The following is a 19071-nucleotide window of genomic DNA, read 5'->3' as shown; positions in this document are numbered from 1 at the left end:
TTCCTTTTCTAAGAGTTATTTATCAAGGAAAAGTAGATCATTGTGCCCATGGTTTAGAAGAGAATTCTTATGGTTGAAGCCTAATAAATTCTCTTCTTGTTTACTCCATAGTCATTCCCAAAAAACCATAAACTAAAACTTTCTTTTATTGTTATTCATAATAAAGATATCACAAATTAACTTCAAGTACCATTGGGCTTTGTTGTAAGTCTAATTCGAGCTTCATAAATAAACAAATCACTCTCAGCTTATAGAAAAAAACTCGTGTTGAGGGTAGTTCGCTTAGTATAAGGATTGGCTCGAAGGCCTAGAGTGGTGTGGGAATTCTTAAAGAAGTGCATATAACACACTAAGCCCTAGCATTTGACCTCTTTGGAAAGAGTGGGTACCTTGGGGGACAACGAGATTTTGACATGATGGCCATATTGCTAGGTCTATGAGACATATGTAACTCTGTAAATAAACTTGGTTCTCCTAAATTTATTCAAGAACGTCTATGATTTGATGTATCTAATGTGTTAATTAGGGTTTCAACTTTAAAATATTAAAATATTAAATATAAGAATTAATTGCAATGCTCCTTTCAAACTTCTAAACCAATAATTCTATTTAGAAAGGATCAAAGTAACACAACTTAGGGGACTCCATTAAAGCTCAAGTAATCTAATGGATAAAAAGGACCTTCCAGATGTGCATCCCCAACTTGTTGAAAAAAGTTGACATAGGAAGCATATACAAGTGAAGGTCTGAAGGGATGTTCAAGAACCCCAATTATGTCTCAAATGTGATGAAATACAAGGAGAATAATAAAGGGTAATTTTTACTTCCAAACAATAACTTGTGACAATCCTACAAACAAGTACCATGGGGTGGTAAACACCTATGAGAATAATCACTATGTTTCTTGTTCACTTTATCATTCAAGTGGGACAAATTTACTTGAACTCTAGTGAGCCACTTGGTGTTCACTACCTTTTGAGATGTGTTTATTTAAATGGCATATAGTAAGTTTCCCAACATTGGGTGAGCATTTATTAAGTCCATTGAATGAGAGGGTAGGTGAGATGCAAACATATTCTAGATATACACCTTATTTTTCAAGAAATGATTCATGTCTTCCTGATTATAAATAAGTGTTACAAACGTATTTATCTCAATTATTCAACATTTTTTGGGTCAGATGGCCTTGGGAATTAAAAAAAACTTGCCCATTCTAAATTTAAGACCCTTGTAAGTGTCATTGTATATTAGTGTAATGATCTAAAAAAACCACTATAACCATTGTAACATCTATGGTGATTTTGAAGATCGGCACTAGAAGTTATATCTCAAGTTAAATCAAAAGAACTAAAGAATGAAGCCTAGCAGAAGAACATGCTAGACATTGATTCAAATAGCTAGGTGGAGAGAAACTCATATGGAGATGAGAAGATTCCCCTCATTATAATATAGAGGGAGTTGGATATGAGTATATATCATCATAAGAAAGTGAAGGACACAACTATATTCTTTCATATCAAGATCCAAGGCGTTAAGACAAAGGAGCATGTTATCATTGAGCTAGATTAGATCATTATATTATTTATCATTTGTCTCAATGCTTTCAGAGTGGAAAAAATTGTGGGAATTTTCTTGTAGGGCCATTTTTACTAACAGGTCCCAGTTTGGAGAATTGGGGTATAAAACATTTCAGAGCCATTTTTAGGAATTAAATGACATTTTTTGGGGCAAAACTCTCCCAGATAAGTGTTGGATCCAATGAGATCTACTGCACTCATATACCTTTCTATCAGTGAAAGAATCATGTCAATAAAAGTTCGTATGAAACTGTTATCGCTCTTGCAATTTGACATATCATGATTGACCACCATGATTTGGGAGGATGCCATGTCATCTCTGTTACTCATTCAAAATGGGCTAGAAACATGTGGAATATGAAGAAGACTCAAGAAGCCTCAAATTTGTAACTCTAGTAGAGAGTTGAGGGAGTAAAACATAACCCCTAGTTAGCTATCAAGTTGTGTTAAAACCATCCCACTAGCAGGAGAAGGGGTCCCATTATATTTGAGTGTATCTTGTTTCATAGTAGAGGAGAACAAATAGGTAACTCTAGTGCGTTCTCCTTTGTACTTGCATTATTTATATATCGGAGAAAAGATAGGAGAATAGCCTCACCTTCAAGCTAGGTTTTCTTCAGTAAAGGTTTCCTAGAGCATACCTTTGTGTTCATTATGGTTGGTGTGTGATTGCATTTGTTGTTCTATATTTTTTGCATTTTATTTGTTTCACACATAAGCAAAAAAATAATAAATAACAAATTTCAAATTTAAAGGAATTTAATCCTCATAATGTAGATTTAAATTTTTTTATTAGATCTATTATTATGAATTGTTCAATGAATTGTTCAGTGGAATATCCATGGTAATTTAGAGATAATTATTTGTCTTTAGTTTGCAAGAAACCTCATAACAAAGGATCTTTTGTGCATATCTGATCTAGATTGGATCGATATTTTTCTTGTCAAATATTTCAATGCTCTTAGAGTGGAAATACTAGAGGAATTAGTGTGAAGGGACACTTTTATTGATGGGTCCCACATCAAAGAATTGGGATATGAAACCTTCTAGGTCATTTTGAGGCATTAAAAAAAGTTTTTTGGGTTCAAAAATAGTATCTTACACTAGATCCCTAACATTGTTCTACACTCAAAGACCTTTCCAAGAATGCAAAAAATATGTTGATCCGATTTCATATGCAAAAGTTATGCATCTTATAAGTTGACCTTTTTGTTTGACTACCATGGTTTGAGAGGATTCCATGTCAACCCCTTTTACTCATGCAAAAGGTGTTAGCCATGTGTGACCTATGAAGAAGAATTTAAAAGGGTAAAGTTGTAAATTTAATTGAGAGTTGAAGGAGTCAAACCTAACCTCTAGTTGGCTATCAGGATATGTTAAAACTTAGCCACTAGGAGGAGTAGGGTTCCATTTTATGCAGTTGTATCATGTTTGATACTAAAGTGAAGCAATTGGAACAAAGTTACCAACTTAACAAGAATTGTACCGAGTTCTCACTTTTTTAGAGATTGGAAAAAATCATCCGATTTTGAAAAGTCTTGATTCATAATACACCTTTTTTTTGGAGCATATTTTTGATACTTTAAATTTTCTTATGTATTAAATATGCACATTTTTTTAAAATGTTAGTGATTTTCATGCATTTTTAAAAAGTCTTGATGCACCATCAACTTCTTTTATTTTGAGTTTATTTTTGACACTTTAAATTTTTTAATATATTCAGTATGAATATATTTTTTAATATGTTCGTGATTTTCATGTGGATTTTGGAAAGGGTTGATGCAACATGAGCCCTTTTTTCTTTTTTTCTTTTCTGGTGGGCATATTTTTGACACTTCAGTTTTTTTATGTCTTAAGTATGCACTTTTTTTTTTTATATATAAATATTGGTTATTTAACCATATTTGAAGTTGTCTTATTCTTGTTCTTCTTTTTCCTTACTGAGATGTTTATTTTTTAAAGGTTTTTCAAGTTTGTGTTTTTCAATTTTCCTCACAATGTTTTTCTATAATGAATTTTTTATTATTTTGCAAAGTTAAAAAAATAATAAAAATAATATTTTGAAGTTAGTATTTTTTTATATATTTATGTATCGTTAATTAATACTTTGATACACATAAAATAACCATAATAATTTTAAACATTTGACCAAAAAAATACATTTGGCAGATAGATATAACTTAAAAAATATACATCTTGAGACAATTTTGCTACAAATGACATGTCAAATCAAGGATTTTTATGGAAAAAATTGCACCAAAAAGTTGAAAAAATAACAATTTTAATGAATTTTATGTCTAAATATCATAACATTTGATCCTTTTTTTTCAAAAATAATGATTCACATAGAATTTTATGAAAAAGAATCACAAAGCCATATAACCATATGCACAACAAATTAACACACAAAAATTAAACTGGCAAAAAAGGAAGAGAGCTATCATGTGGTCTCTCATGCTCATGTAATTCACCTTATTCAAAAAATTTAAATAATACATTTAAATACGTGAGTAAGTGGTCTTAAGATAGTGTGTCTATCTTAGACTCACTTGGTTGAGACAATTTCTCAACTTACACACTAATTTAGGAGAGCTAGTTGGAGAGAATATCTCCTCCAAACTAGACTCCTTAGTTTGAGGAATTCTCATGATTTTATTTATTTAATTTAATAATTGGATTTATTATTGACTTTTAAGAGAGTGAGGCTAACGTTCCCCCCCTCAATGATAAATCCAAAATGAACAAGGAACTATCTACCAAGTTCTCAAGTTGATCCTCCAAAAACATTTTCCTGAGAAACTGCTAAAGTTGGATGTTGAAGAAACTACAATATGAAGAGACCATGAGTCAGCTGCATGACTGATTCATCTTTGAATGTCACTTGAAAACTCCATCATGTGTCAAGCCACAAAAGTATCCAACTTTCCTTTGCTTGAAAACAACATCTGGTGTCCACTGACACAATTTGATTAACACCCACTGGCGTATTTGCTGATGATGATCGCCCACTTGCTGATGGAGGTGCCCACTGGTTGTTTCGCTGATGTTGTCGAGACTTTCAGTCTGACAACCACTAGTCAATTTCATTGACATTTCCCCCCCCTCCCTTCCCCCCCCTTTTTCAGTTCAAAGGAGAGGCAGTCTTCTCTAAAATATATCTGAACTTCTCCCCTATAGGTGGAGGAGTATTTCACTGGTGTACTCCCCCATTCAACTGCATGAGAGTACCATATTCATTTGACTGTTGGTTGCAATATGTGTGAGTGAATTTGATTGTAAAACTTGGACAATCTTCTGGTTATGGATGACCATTCCCAGGGATCAATCCATGAATACTTTATCTTCAATATGGCTGACTGTCGGTTGCAACATTTATCTGATGTATGATTTGACTTGCCGCAATGGCTACAAGGATGGAGATCAAAACATTGCTTTTCCAGATGACCGCTTCTTTGACAATGAGAACATTTTGGTTTGTCTGCAACTTGAGTTTATGTGCATTTCTGTTCGTCTGCTTTGTGTGCATTGACGTCGGTCGGCAAGCTGCTGATAACTTACTGAGGTGATCTGTTCAAGTAATCTAGCACTAAAAAATTGAATGGGCTTTGAATAATCAGGGATATGTAAGTTGTCATTATCTTTGACCTATCCTAATCCGCGTGGATTTTGATTACTTTGAATTTATTCCCATGGATTGATGATGGGTTTGGAAGAAATTTGAAATGGAACAACTTCAACACTTAAAGCTGGTTGGATGAATGAAGTCGAATGATCAGCTGTCTCTGGACTGGTTAAAGACTTGGAATCAACACAATTCTCTAGAAACTCATTTCTCTACAGTTGCGACTCCAGTTGATGGAACTCAATTGTTTCATGTGCATGTTGAATATACACTTGAATGTCAGCAAGAGTGGTTTTGCTGATGTGCAGCATGCCACCTATTGATGATAACATTAAATTGTTAATAATTTGGGACAACTGAATGTGTGTCACCATGTTGCCTTGCTTACTTTGAAGTTAGGCTCGCTTGTCGTAGAAGTCGTGCTTGAAAAAATTGCTCACTTGAGTTGATCACTAAAATGATGTTATAGATCTGATCTGAAAATATAAGACAATACAGATAAACCCAATAAATAACAAGATCTGAATATAGAAAGGCTTCACTTTATTGATATCAAACCCTTAAGGTAGGGAAACACCATACATTCACTCCTTAAGGAAGGGGAACACTCCACAAGTCATATGCCTATTCATAAAATATTCCTTCACATCTCTCAATGGGGAGTCTCTAGCCTCTATATAGGCCTCATACATACAATACCATGGGTCATTACCATGGTTCCCTCAATACCATCTATCTAATAATAATGTAATAAGCCCATGGTATTAGATAGATGGTATTGAGGGAACCATGGCAATGACCCATGGTATTGTATGTACGAGGCCTATATAGAGGCTAGAGATTCCCCATTAAGAGATGTGAAGGAATATTGTACGAACAAGCATATGGCTTGTGGAGTGTTCTCCTTCCTTAAGGAGTGAATGTATGGTGTTGCCCTACCTTAAGGGTTTGATATCAATAAAGTGAAGCGTTTCTATATTTAGATCTTATTATTTATTGGGTTTATCTGCGTTGTCTTGTATTTTCATATCAGATCTTTAACTACTTGTGGTCCCTTACATGATACGAGTTAACCACCTTATTTATTACTATGGCCTATCCCATTATTACATTATTCCCTTGGATAGCTCCCTTTGTACCCCATATTATCCCCCCTAGGTATACTACAGACTTTGACTTTGAAATGAATTTAAGCTACCTCAAAGTAAAATACTACTTTTGGAATTCAACAATAAGTGGCCCTTAAGAAAAAAAATGATTGATTTGAATTTTACTATTGATATGCTACCTCCCGAGGTTGTTGCCAATCTTAACCAAATTGTCAAGTGCATGGGGGGTTCAAACCCTCCTTCGTAGAATTTGCGGATATGAGGATTTGGGGAGCGGGCTTTGAAAGATTTTCAGGCCTAAATGTCGTATCTGCCTGTCAATGCAGCTGTGGCTACTGCTGGCCCTACAATCAATGGCATTGCCTGCAATCAAAAACAAGGCTAATGCAGAAATTCCCACCTGTAGATCACTTGGTAATGCAATATACTAAAGCAAAACACTTGATCTACTTCTACAAACAATTTAGCAGACACTTAATCAAATTGAGAAACATCAATAAGAACACATATAATAGATAAGAAGAAATCAATCACACATAACACAGAAGATAAAACCAGGGGAAAGCAACTACCTAAAACCCCAACTCTGTATTATCATACAAGTGGAAATCCTTTCCAACTTACAAAAAGAAACAGCTCAAAAGCTTCCATGCTCTCTCTATAATTAGTTAATGAAGCTCATGGACTACATAGACAAGTATATATCTTCATTAGGTCCTCCAAGCCCCTATTTATTTGCACAATTTCTCTTGGGGTCCAATGAAGCCACATGTGTGATTTTGCCTCATCACACTCACTGTACAAGAAGAAATAAAAACGCAATTCTCTTGGAAAGAAATCCTTCTCCATGCAAGGAATATTCATCTAGAAATATCCTAGCAACTGATAGTACACTGTCCCACCATCTGAACTCAACTGGGTCTCTGTCTGAACTAACATGCATGAGTTATCCATGAGAGAATATTCAGTTATCTGAAGAACAACAGTTATATGCAAGCATGCATTAACTAACTGAACTTACTTAATTTAAACAAACTGTTTAAATCAAATATAACTGGACTTGACTCAGTTAACTGAGCCAACTAATTACTACTCAATATAGAACTCATCCTTATCTCTTTAACTGATGGATAAATTCCTCAATTAATGGAGAAACTGTTGCATTTCCTCACATAGACTTCATATTTGAATTTTCTCAACTAATTAACTCATGGTGAATTAATTAATTTATTTTTAAACAGCTGCTAAGTTCAAACTCGAATTTTACTTCCTATGTTTAGTCCAGGGACTGACTAAAATAGAAATCCATTTGAAATGCTATTTTTAGAAAAGCTATTTTTAGCACTTTCACTTTTCATCCAATATAGCTAAGTTCAACACTGGATGAAACTGCTATTTATAGCAGTGTTATTTTTAACAATGCTATTTTTAACTTTTTCTATTTCTAGCATTTCTTGTTGCTATATTCAACACTCCCTCTCATCAAGAAAGGGATTATCAGTAACCCCAATCTTGTCTCTATGGAACTCGAACTTGCATTTTGACAATGCCTTTGTCAAAATATCTGCATCCTGTTCCTCGGTCGAAACATATAGCAACAACATGATCCTCTTGACCACACGGTCTCGAAGATGGTGATGTTGGATATCTATGTGCTTGGACCTGTCATGAAAAACTGGATTCTCAGAGAGTTTGACGCAACTCTGATTATCACAGTAGATCATTGTAGGATCCATCCTCTGACCAAACAATCCCACTAGAATCTTCCACATCCAAATGGCTTCACATGAAGCTTGACTAGTAGCCATGTATTCAGCCTCTGCTGAGCTAAGTGCAACTGATCTCTTTTTCCTGTTGTACCAGGAAACTGTAGTTGAACCAAGGTTGAAGATTCTCCTAGAAGTTCTCTTCCTGTCTGATGGACTCCCTGCCCAATCCGCATTTGTGGAACCTTGAAGCTTCACTCCCTCCGTTTTTCTGTACCACAATCCAAACTGAGATGTGCCTTTAAGGTATCTGAGCACATGCTTTGCTGCCTTCCAAAATAGCTTGGTAGGTTGAACCATAGCTTGACTCAGCTAGTTCACCACAGAGCATAAGTCGGGTCATGTGTTCACCAGATACATAAGTGAACCCACCAGTTTCTGATAAACAGTAGCAGCTACTACCTCACCTGAAGTAGCATCCTCCTTTCTCTAGTTCCCAGCTAGAGGAGTCTGCATGGGCTTGCACTTCTCCATGTGAAAGCACTTGAGTATCTCAATGGCATACTTGCCTTAAGACACAAATACTTCCCCATCTCTCTGCCACTCCTCCATGCCTAGAAAGTAGTGCATAAGGCCCATGTTCTTCATCTCGAACTCTCTTGCAAGGTCCTCCTTGCAAGACTGTATCAATTGATCATCACCTGTCAAAATCAGATCATCAACATAAAGTACAATGATCAATGGCTTACCTTCTACCATGATGTGGTAAAGGTTCACATCTGTGTCGCTCTTGGTGAAGCCCAACCTGGTGAAATAGTTGTCGATCCTGGTGTACCAAGCATGGGGTGTTTACTCCAACCCATATACAGCCCTCTTGAGTCTGCACAAATGTGACTCACTATCGAAGGTTTTGAAACCTTTTGGCTACTCAATCTACACCTCCTCCTCAATCGTCCCATTGAGGAATGTTGTATTCACATCCATCTAGTGGATCTTCCACCCCATCTGAGTTGATAGTGCCAATATCGATCTAATTGATGAGTACCTTGCTACAGGAGCAAAAGTCTCATTGTAGTCAATCCCCTCAACCTGTGAGAAACCTCAGGCAACAAACTTACCTTGTGTTTCTCAACACTACCATCAGCTGCCTGCTTTACCTTGTAAAGCCATCTGGAACTCACTACTGACTTGTCCTGAGGTCTTAGGAAAACATCTGAAACACATTTTCGCATGATAGAGTCATACTCCTCCACCATTGCATCAATCCACACTGGCTGCTACACTGCCTCCTTGAATGAAGAAGGCTCGAAATCTACACACTCCCCAACCAGGTCCATGTAACCAGTGTACTGCTTGGGTGACCTCCTCTGTTTGCGCTGAGAAGATGGTTGTCCCACATTCTCCCGCGCATCTAGCATCAACCTGTCAGCTTTCCTTGAGTGTTTCTGCCCATCTTTGGAAGTATCAACATGAGTGGATGTCTCCACTCCTGGATCCTCTGCATGCGGCTGCTTTGCATCAATCTGAGGCTCCTTCTCCTTAGGAACTGAAACTTCAACATTTGCATGCAACTCAAGCTACCTCTCAAGTGATAAGCGCATGGCTTTCTGCTTGTCGAACTTCAGATCCCCGCGTACCACAATCCTCTGAATGGAAGGAAGGTACACCCGATAGTTGTGAGGTGTATCCGTGTACCCCACAAGTATTCCCAACTTAGCTGTTGGGTCTAGCTTCTTCCTGGAATCTTTGGTCACATGACAGTAAACTGATGATCCAAATATTCAGAAGTGACTTACATCAGGTTGCTTCGTAGAATAGGCCTCCATAGGTGTCTTCATCCCCAGTATATGGTGCAAGCTTCTGTCTTGCAAGCATACTGTTGTATTACATGCCTCAGCACACAAATGTAGTGGTAGGCTTTGGTCATGCAACATCGCTCGTGCTGCTCCCACAATCGATCTGTTCTTCCTTTCGGCCACCCCATTCTGCTGTGGGTTATGGGGTGCCGTCAATTCCTGTTTAATTCCTTCTGAAGCACAGAAGTCCTTCAACTGTTGAGAGACATACTCTCCACCATTGTTGCTATGCAAGGCTTTTATTTTCTTTCTTGATTCTTTCTCTGCCAAGGCTTTAAACTCAAAAAACCTCAAGAAGGTCCGATCCTTCTTTTGCATAAAGTAGATCCAGCATCTACGAGAAAAATCATCAATAAAATAACATAGTACCTTTGTTTAGTGGTGGAGGCTATAGAGAAAGGTCCACAAACATCTGAGTGAACTCGCTCCAGGTTTGTTCCAACTCTACTGTCTCGATTCGAAAAGGAAGATTTCACATACTTACCCAAGGTACAACCTTTGCATGTCCTCATCTGCTCAAGTTTTCCCTTGGGTAATCCGGTAGAAATCTATTGCATGATCTTTAGGGCTTCATGGTGCAAGTGGCCCAGTCTTCTATGCCATATCTCGCCAACATCTTGGCTCTGCACCATCTCTGCTTTGGAAATCAAAGTAGCACAATCATCTACCTCTAGCTTATAGAGATTCTTGACTCGAATCCCTATTCACTTTGTCTGTCCATTGCTGATATGCCTTAGGAATACCTTTCCTTTGCTAAAGGCTACATGATAGCCTTTATCTTCTAGCAAAGCAATGGACACAAGATTCTTCTTCATACCTGGTACATACTTTACATCAGTCAGGGTGAGGGGAGTTCCATGCTCCCTCTGAAACACAATTGTACCTTCACCTGAGACACAATACTTTCCATCATCACCCATCTCGATCTGCATCTAGAGATCCTTCTCCTCCAAGATACTAACAATATTCTTGTCACCTGACATGTGGAAAGAGGCTCCACTGTCTAGGTACCAAACGCATCCCACCATGGATGAAACCATGCATGCGATAAGAGAGAAATCCAGCTCAAACTATGAGGCTAGTGCATCACCATCAGATCCCTTTGAGGAACCCTTCTTGGATTTCTTCTATGGACAATTAGTAGCATAATGGCCCACTTCATGACAATGAAAGAATCTCACTTTCAATTTGTCGAACTTCCTCCCACCATGGGAAGAATTGGATTTGGATTGGGATGCCTTGCCTTTCCCCTTCCTTGCCTTACTCGCTAAGGCTAAATTTTCCTCATCATCTTGCTTTGATGAGGATCCATCTCTGGTGCTTCTTCTTATCTCCTCCTGCATTAGATCCGACCAAATTCTTTGCCAATCTGGTAGCTTTTCTCTTCCATTAACCGAGTCCTGGTAGCTATGGCAGCTCTTAGGAAGACCAAGGAGTGCAAGACTCACCATGTCATCATCTGCTATCGTGATCCCTACAATTCCAAGCTCATCCCTGTAGGTGGTGAGCTTGTTCAGATATGTAGAGATCGTGTCACCCTTTTCACACTTGATCTTACGAAGCTTGTCTTTCAGTGCCAGCATCCTCTGATCACTACTATTCTGATATAGATATTTCAATGTTTTACACATTGAAAATGGTGTCTCCTTCCCATGGAGACTCGAGACTATGTGATCTCAAACTCCCTCTAGAAGGATTCTCCTTGCTCTGGCCACACATTTCTTCCATTTAGCCAACTCAGCAGCACCAGTCGACTTGGGGACTTCTTGATCAATGAAGTCCTTTAGACCATTATCCTCTAGTATTGCTTCCATGCAAAACTTCCAAGCTATATAATTCGAACTGCCATCAAGGGCATATTTGAGTCTTAAACCATTGAATACCATAGGTGAAATAGAGATGTGATAAGAATGTGATTTCTATATTCATGAATCACAAACTTCAACCTTCTCCCTTCTTCTATAATGTTCTTCCTTGATCACCTGTGCTCTGATACCATATAAAAATTCCCACCTGTAGATCACCTGGTAATGCAATATACTAAAGCAAAACACTTGATCTACTTCTACAAACAATTTAGCGGAAGCTTGATCGAATTTAGCAACATCAATAAGAAGAAATCAATCACGCATAACACAGAAAATATAACCAGGGGAAAGCAACTGCCTAAAACCCCAACTCTGTATTATCATACAAGTGGAAATCCTTTCCAAGTTACAAAAAGAATCAGCTCAAAAGCTTTCCTGCTCTCTCTGTAATCAGATAATGAAGCTCATGGACTACATAGACAAGTATATATCCTCATCAGGTCCTCCAAGCCCCTATTTCTTTGCGCAATTTTTCTTGGGGTCCAGTGAAGCCACATGTGTGATTTGGCCTCATCACACTCATTGTACAAGAAGAAATAAAAATGCAATTCTCTTGGAAAGAAATCCTTCTCCATGCAAGGAATATTCATCTAGAAATATCCTAGCAACTGATAGTACATTGTCCCACCATCTGAACTCAACTGGGTCTCTGTCTGAACTAACATGCATGAGTTATCCATGAGAGAACATTTAGTTATATGAAGAATAACAGTTATATGTAAGCATGCATTAACTAACTGAACTTACTTAATTTAAACAAATTGTTTAAATCAAATATAACTGGACTTGACTCAGTTAACTGAGCCAACTAATTACTACTCAATATAGAACTCATCCTTATCTCTTTAACTGATGGATAAATTCCTCAATTAATGGAGAAACTATTGCGTATCCTCACATAGAGTTCATGTTTGAATTTTCTCAACTAATTAACTCATGGTGAATTAATTAATTTATTTTCAAACAACTGTTAGGTTCAAATTTGAATTTTATTTCCTATGTTTAGTCCAAGAACTGACTAAAATAGGAATCCATCTGAAATGCTATTTTTAGAAAAGCTATTTTTAGCACTTTCACTTTTCACCCAATATAGCTAAGTTCAACACTGGATGAAACTGCTATTTTTAGCATTTCTTGTTGCTATCTTCAACAGCTAACGTATATGAAATTTCTGGTTACCCTCTTCATTCCCCTTCGTTGACGCTTCTTGTTCAGGGCCTCGTGAAAACTTAGCTATTTCATCCTTATCGACGTCCCTTTCCAAGCCTTTTTAACTAGAATTTGACAACCTTTTGCTTTGTGAAATCGATCTATTCACTGCGCCAGTTTTTGAGGCCTTTGAATCCATCTGCGGCATTGACAACGTCCATTGTTATGCGTTTTAATGCAGAAAAATCAAAGTGGTGGATGCAAAGCTGTCGGATCTATTCTCCATTACAATAGAGGCAAGAGGTTGAGTAAGCTCAAGACATGAATCTTGATAAACCCCAAATTTGGACCGATCCAGAACTGTTTTAAACTGCTAACGCAGAGCAAACAATTACGATGCTAGAAGATAACCAAAACAAAAAATGCTTTTTAGAATAAAAGATGAGGATTCCGGAACTTCATACGAAAACCTAATTTACAAATTCTGGGTCGATCGGGACCGTTTGACCTATGTCTTCAACAGAATGCAAGCTCGTGGTTTAATAAAGCCATGAAATAAGAAATTACAGGACTTCACGAAAACAAAGCTGGTGCCTTCAATGCCTGATCCGTAACCCTAAACTCAATTTCATGAATATTGTTTTGGTACCGCTTGGATCTGGGTTTTTCTGGCACAAGATGACAGATTTTACTATATATAATACAGAAACGACCGATCTCTGCCTTTTTGTCAGTAGATCTGACTGAAAAATCCATTCCTCACAATGGAATACTGTAAATAAAGGAAAACAAAAGCTCAAAATGGTTTGAATGAGAGTACCATGGTTTGATGGATCAAACTTTTTCTATGAGCACAAAACCTTACAAGAAATCATGATGGTATTGATGCAATGCGAGCTTGCGATTACACAGTTTCTGCAACCCATGGTGACATGGATCAAAACACAAGAAATTATGAAAGAATTCAGGAAATTTGGTGCACACCAAGAGGACTTCAATTCCTTTACGCAAACTTCACATTTTATGACCGAATTAAACTGGCTTCCATGTTCGACTTCCCAGGCTCAATCCGTGCACAGGCTCTGCTGAACACTCCTTACACAGGTTCCCTTGAAAAGCTCTGATACCACATGAAGAAGAATCACAAAGCCATATAACCATATGCACAACAAATTAACACACACAAATTAAACTAGCGGAGATAATTTCTCACCTTACACACTAATTTAGGAGAGCTAGTTGGAGAGAATCTCTCATCCAAACTAGACTCCTTAGTTTGAGGAATTCTCGTGATTTTATTTATTTAATTTAATAATTAGATTTATTATTGATTTTTAAGAGAGTGAAGCTAACATTTTAAGTAAAAATAACAAAATATTGTAAAAGAAAAACAACGTTAAAAAATAAAATCAAAGTAACAAATTAAAACTAAATTGTTTAAAATCTAAAAAAAAATGAATAACCCATTTAAAACAAATACATGAGAAAACAAAAAAAAAAAAAATTGAAAAATAAATGAATAAATAAATAAAGGCAAAATGTTTAAAACTTTGAAATAAGTATATTAAAAATTAAAATGTTATTTAAAATTTAAGAATAAAAATAAAAAATAAACAAATTGAAAAGAAAAAATATTTAACAAATTAGAAACATATTAAAATATAAATTAATATATAATATATTTATTTAAAAAAAACAATATTTTTTTTTAAGTTGTAAAAAATTAAAAAATATATTAAAGCAAGTTTTGTTTTTGTTTTTGTTTTTTTACTTTTTTATTGTTGTTGTTTTTTGTTGTTGTTGTTCTTTTGTTTTTGCTTTTTTTATTTTTAAATATGAGGGAATTGGGTATAAATAAGAATAAAAACAAAAACGCAAAAATTTAATTTAAATAACTAAAAAAAATCAAGTTAAAGAATAAAAACAAAACCACAAAATAAAAGAATTAAAAAAACACACACACAAATAAAAAATTTAGAATATTAAAAAAAAAACTTAAATATATTGGCCCCTTGTAGGTTGGGGGGAGTGGCGGGTCGATTCCTAGAATCAACAACCCACGATAAGGCCCCTTATAGCGAGTCGTTGATTCCAAGAATCGACGAGCCACTCTCCCCTGCAATTAAGGGGCCATAGGCCAAGGTGGCATGAGTTGCTCGCAACTCATACTTCTCTAGACCGAGACCGCTTCACGGCTGGGTGGGGGCGGCAGGTCAATTCTTGCAGTGATTATTACAATGCTACTTGAAATGACTTCTCATCCAAATTGCATGACTACGAGAATAAGAAGTTACTTTCCTTTTGTGGCACCATTATTTGTGAGAAGAACAAGATGTATGTTTTAACCCCAAATAGAAATTCCCTGCATACAAATTCTAAAACATAGAAAATAAACAATGTGAGAGCATAACACATAAAAAACATACACACAAAGATTTTCCCTTGGATCCCAAAACCAGGACTACCAAATTGATTTTTCATTATGTGCCTTTCAAAGTTACAATACATATATATGCATGTTGAAGCATCCAATACCATGGACTGAAAACCATTGCATCCAAAACCATGTGCGAAAACCATGCACAAAACCATAGGTAGGTCCACCCAACTTAATATAGGGTCCAAAAAAAAATTTCCCCAGGGCACTGCCCCAGACCCCTCAAAAACCCTGGACAGGGGGGCTACTACCCCCCCCCCCCCCCCAACCCCCCGCTGCATAATCGACGCAACAAAGAGGAGGCTCTTCCCCCTTGTAACCCCTCAGTTAACTAGGTGGGCTAGTCTTGGAAAGAATATAACAGAACCCCAACATTCTCCCACTTGTTGTTTTCTTTCCATAGGGGGCCATGGGAGAGCTTAGTCATTTATCTAGCCCTGAAATGCCCATTGTTTCTCTAGATCAAGAGGACTTCTCAAAGCTCACATATTTCATCAATGCATCTGCAGTATTCTTCAAAGTGTCTACCTTTACCAAAAACACCTTTTTGTCTTCTATCATATCCCTCACAAAGTGATACTGAACATCAATATGCTTTGTACTTGAATGGTAAGCAGGGTTCTTTGCTAAGAAAATTTCACTTTGGCTATCACAGTCTATCCTTATAGCTCCTTGTACTAACCCCATACTTGAACACAATCTCTACAACCTAACTTCTTCCTTGCTTGCATCAGTGGCTACCATGTGTTCTGCCTCTGTAGTTGATAGTGCCACTACAGATTGTTTCTTACTCATCCAATTGACTGCACCTCCAAATAGGCTAAACACATACTCACTTGTAGATCTTCTCTGATCTAGATCTCAAACCCAGTCTGCATCAACAAAACCATGAATATCTAAAACTATGTCCAATCATGGTCTTTCTTAGTAGCATAAACCATGATAACTAGTGCCATGCAAATACTTGAAAACCCTGGTTTTGACATAAAAATACTCAATACTCACACCGCATGTGAAATTTATGGTCTAGTACAGACCATCGCATACATCAGGCTACCGACTGCACTTGCGTATGGAACACGAGACATGTCCTCTTCCTCTTCTTGTGTCTTAGGACACTGTTCAGTAGATAGCTTTACACCTACAGGAATAGGAACCTTCATCGGTTAATTATTGTCCAATTCTCCTTCCCTGGTTTTGACATAAAAATACTCAATACTCACACCACATGTGAAATTTTTGGTCTAGTACAGACCATCGCATACATCAATCTACTGACTGCACTTGCATATGGAACACGGGACATGTCCTCTTCCTCTTCTTGTGTCTTGGGACACTATTCAGCAGATAACTTTACACCTATAGGAATAGGAACCTTCATCGGTTTACTATCCTACATATTAAATCTCTTTAATATTGTGTCGACATAATTCCTCTGGTTTAACCAGAGCTTCCTCTTTTCCCAAACTCTTTTAATTTCCATGGAAAAAATATAGTTTGCAGTGCCAAGATCTTTCATGTCGAATTTGGAGGACAATTGAGTCTTCAAATCTTGGATAATTTCTTTGTCGTTTCCAACTAGTAACATGTCATCCACATACAAGAGCAGATAAAAAACATGGTCACCAATTAATTTAAAATACACACAGTGATCTGCTTTGCTTCTGGTTAAGCCAAGTCCCCATATAAATGTATCAAATTTCTGGTACCACATCCTTGGTGACTGTTTTAACCCATACAGAGACTTATTTAACTTTCATACCAGTTCTTTCTTACCCTTCACTGCAAAGCCTTCAGGTTGCTTCATCTAGATCTCCTCTTGCAGATCTCTGTGAAGAAATGTTGTCTTCACATCCATCTGTTCTACCTCAAAATCAAAAGTAACAACAATAGATAAAAGTAATCTAATAGAAGTTACCTTGGCAATAGGAGAAAAAATATCACCAAAATCAATTCTCGGCACCTGGGAATAACATTTTGCTACCAACCAAGATTTGTATTTCTCCAACTTTCCTTCTGCATTTGTCTTCTTCTTGAACACCCACTTGCTGCCAATGGGTTTCCTTCTAGCCAGAAACTCCACCAGATCCCAAGCATCATTTTTGTGCAAAGATGCCATTTCACCAACCATGGCCTCTTTCCAGAGTTTTCCATCCTCTGAATCTACTGCTTCCTTCATAGGTCTGGGATCATCATTAGTAATAGATAAAGGAAAATTTGAACAAAAAGCATATGGACTATACCTTTCTGGCTGCCTTCTTTCTCGAACTGATCTTCTCACAACTAGAGTTTGTGTCTCTTCATCTTTTGATTCCTCTTCTACTGTAGAGTCTGATTTTTCCTTCTTTAGCTCAAACTCTATCTTCTCAAGTTCCATTAATGGGACTTCATGTTTAATAACGTTTTTCACCTCTCTAAACACCACATCTTGGCTATACACAACCTTCCTTATTACTGGGTTCCAAAGCTTATAACCCATTAAACCATCCTTATACCCAATAAAAATGCACTTTTCAGATTTACTATCCAACTTGGTTCTTTTCTCCTTTGGAACATGTGCATATGCATCACATCCAAATACCCTTAGATGTGAAAGAGAGGCTTTCTTACTAGTCCATACCTCTTGTGGAGTCTTATCCTCCAATGCTGATGAAGGTGCTTTGTTGGTCAAGTAACACACTGTTTCCACCGCCTCCGCCCATAATTCCTATCCTAAACTGGCACCACTGGGCATGATTCTTGCCCTTTCCATCAATGTCTTGTTCATTCTTTTTGCAACTCCATTTTTCTTAGGTGTGTATGGAGTAGTCTTCTGTCATGCTATACCACACTTCTTACAAAATTTTTCAACTTCCTTGCTGCAAAACTCTCCACCATTATCTATCCTGAGCACCTTTATCTTCTTATCTGTCTGATTTTCCACCAGAGCCTTAAATTCTTTAAACCTGTCAAATACTTCAGATTTCTTCTTGAGGAAATATATCCATGTATTCCTTGAGAAGTCATCTATAAATGATACATAGTACACAGACTTACCCAGTGATGGAACCTTTATAGGGCCAAACACATCATTGTGCACAAGCTCTAATATTTGTTTCACCCTCTTACCACCAGAGGGGAAACTCAGTCGATTCTGCTTCCCATATACACAATTTTCACAGAAATCAAAATCCAGAGAGATATTAGTCATACCTTCTACGATACGTTTACCATGAAGTATTCGAAGGCCCTTCTCTCCAATATTTCTAAGCCTTTGATGCCATAGCATGGTCTTTTCTCTAGAGACCACTAGATTTTCTGCTCCACTTTCAGGAACCACAAAACTGTTGCACCCATCAATAACAGTGCTACCTTACATCTTGTACAGAGTTTCAATCTGAACTCCCCGCATCAATACCGGTGCTCCCCAACCCATCCTGTAGGTATATTTCTCGAACATTGTTTTTACACCTGCATCACCCAGCTTTCTTACATAAATCAAATTTGTGGCTAATGCAGGAATATTCAGAACACCCAGAAGTGCCCTAATCCTTCCACCTTGCTACTTCAACTTGACTTTTCCGCGACCAACGATTCTAGCCTTCTTGTCATCTCCTGAGAAGACATCACCACCATCATATTTCTCATACTCGCAGAACCACTCTATATGGAGAGTGAAGTGAAAGGATGCAGCTGAGTCAATCAACCATGCCTCATGATCTACATGTGTACTTGAAGAAGCCAAGTACACATCCCCACCTTAATCTG

This window comes from Pinus tabuliformis, chromosome J (assembly GCF_031772625.1).
Source record: "Pinus tabuliformis cultivar Carrire ecotype Pingquan chromosome J, CPIR1, whole genome shotgun sequence".
Taxonomy (NCBI): Eukaryota; Viridiplantae; Streptophyta; class Pinopsida; order Pinales; family Pinaceae; genus Pinus; species Pinus tabuliformis.
This window is presented reverse-complemented; position numbering follows the sequence as displayed.